The sequence below is a fragment of the Sinocyclocheilus rhinocerous genome, unplaced genomic scaffold, assembly GCF_001515625.1.
Source record: "Sinocyclocheilus rhinocerous isolate Xijiao unplaced genomic scaffold, SAMN03320098_v1.1 scaffold236, whole genome shotgun sequence".
In the NCBI taxonomy this organism is placed as follows: domain Eukaryota; kingdom Metazoa; phylum Chordata; class Actinopteri; order Cypriniformes; family Cyprinidae; genus Sinocyclocheilus; species Sinocyclocheilus rhinocerous.
Genome location: NW_015647064.1, coordinates 1,113,037 through 1,115,488, shown reverse-complemented (window position 1 = coordinate 1,115,488; position 2,452 = coordinate 1,113,037). Strand labels below are relative to the sequence as shown.

Here is a 2,452-nt window from a genome sequence, read left to right as displayed (position 1 = left end):
AGATTGGCGGCTTGTCTGGTCTCAATACGAATCCGTGGGATTCGTTGGTCTGCTGGGGTGAAAAGGTGCCTTGTTGCCTGGTTGAGAGCAAGTTGAGAGTTGTTTTTAAAATCGACCAAACTCAGTGACTGAAAATTGGCTAGTGGGAGGGCAGATATCCTAGCACTACAAATGATACTGGTTTATATTATCGTATAGTGGTGAAGCACGGTTACCTCTTTGATCATTGACTATGAGAGCATTCCACAGTAAGGCCTCCAGTTCCTCTTTATAATGCCCACCACTCGTCCAGTGGGCTTGAGAACACTAGAGTCTGATGGCACACCCTTCAGCTACAACACAACAGCAAAAAGGCATCATACACGTCATAAAAATATTCAAACATACAGTACATTATTAGATTAATGGGTTCTAAACTGCACAGCTTCCAAGACAGAACCTTTCAGATTCAACTACACGGTGACCTTTGAGTAATTATTTTAAAGTCAAATGATCTTATGAGACTTATTCAACCTTATTTTCAGTCTCATCTTCCTCAGCATCTTCATCATTTGGACTATCATCCTGCAGCACAACAGATGATGGAGCAACCCCGCGTTCTTTGGAAAATCGTCCACTACATCCTGATGAACAGCCTGGTTTAAATTCTGAAGGCCTTGAAGTAGAACCTGCCAGAACATGTGATGTTAAAAGATTTTTCTGCTCACAAATGTTTTTAAAGGAATAGTTCACCCAAAAATGATAATTCGCTTAAAATCTACTCAGGCCATTCAAGATGTAGATGAGTTTCATGGGAACATTTCTTGCTCACCAATGGATCCTCTGCAGTGAATGGGTGCCGTCAGAATGACAGTTCAGACAGCTGATAAAAACATCACAACACTACACACGACTAAAATCCATCAATTAACATCTGCTGAATTGCAAAGCATTTTTAAATTTCAAACCATTACTTCCAGCTAAAATACGAGTCCTCTATCCATTATATTGCTTTCTCCTGTGAAGGAAGGAGGAAGCGTTATTATGAATCATGGACTCGTAATTTCAGTGGAATCTACAGTCTGAAGTTAAAAATGTCCTAATGATGGATTTGTTTCTTACAAACACACAGCTTTTCACTTCACAAGACGTTATCTGATGGACTGGAGTCATGTGGATTACTTGTGGATTATTGTTTTTATCAGCTGTTTGGACTCTCATTCTGACGGCACCCATTCACTGCAGAGGATTCATTGGTGAGCAAGTGATGTAATGCTCAATTTCTCCAAATGAAGAAATAAACCCATGAAGACACAAACTCATCTACATCTTGGAAGGTCTGAGGGGGGAGTACATTTTCATCTTTGGGTGAACTAACTTTAAAAGGTACAACAAAAAAATCCTAGGAAAACAATAATCATTTAATTTATAAAATGAAAATAATCAATGACTTTTCTTTCTACATGATAGCCTACTTACCTCATTAATATCCTCCCCCTCTCTATTTATAAAGACCGTGCCCTCCTTTTCACTTCACAAGACGTTATATGATGGACTGGAGTCATGTGGATTACTTGTGGATTATTGTTTTTATCAGCTGTTTGGACTCTCATTCTGACGGCACCCATTCACTGCAGAGGATCCATTGGTGAGCAAGTGATGTAATGCTCAATTTCTCCAAATGAAGAAATAAACCCATGAAGAAACAAACTCATCTACATCTTGGAAGGTCTGAGGGGGGAGTACATTTTCATCTTTGGGTGAACTAACTTTAAAAGGTACAACAAAAAAATCCTAGGAAAACAATAATCATTTAATTTATAAAATGAAAATAATCAATGACTTTTCTTTCTACATGATAGCCTACTTACCTCATTAATATCCTCCCCCTCTCTATTTATAAAGACCGTGCCCTCCAGATAGTTATCTCTGTTGGCATGGAACGTGCCTTGAAGGAATACTCCGTTCTTAATGCCACTCTGAATCCTGGATAAGGGTAGATGTTCTGGAAACAGTAACTTACTGCCAGTGATTTCATTCTATAAAGAATCATAAAAGACAAATCATATCATAATATAATATAACATAAAACATTAAAAACACATAAAAACTAAAAGCTTTCTTGATCATCCATCACAGTGTACGCACTTGATCATCAGATTGCAATGCAAGTCTGTCCCACAAGCTCAGGGTTGCCAATCAAGCTCTTGATATACTCTTCACCTACATGAGAAAAGAACATACAAAACCGGCATTCATTTTTGAAAATGTTAAAATTTCACAATTATGCCTCATATGAAGATTAGGGCTGTCAATTAAAAATCGCTAATTATAAGTTATTACGTCATGTGAGAATGCGACACTACCCTTCAAAAATTTGGGGTTGGTAAGATTTTTTTAATGTCTTAAGAACTCTCTTGTTCTCACTGAGGCTGCATTTAATTGATTAAAAAAACTATTATATTGTAAAATA

At 37.4% G+C, this 2,452-nt stretch overlaps 1 pseudogene; it reads right to left on the bottom strand.

Annotated features, from left to right (window-relative positions):
- Positions 1–8: 8 nt before the first annotated feature.
- LOC107708661 (exosome complex exonuclease RRP44-like) overlaps positions 9–2,452 on the bottom strand; it is an 8,127-nt pseudogene continuing 5,683 nt past the window's right edge.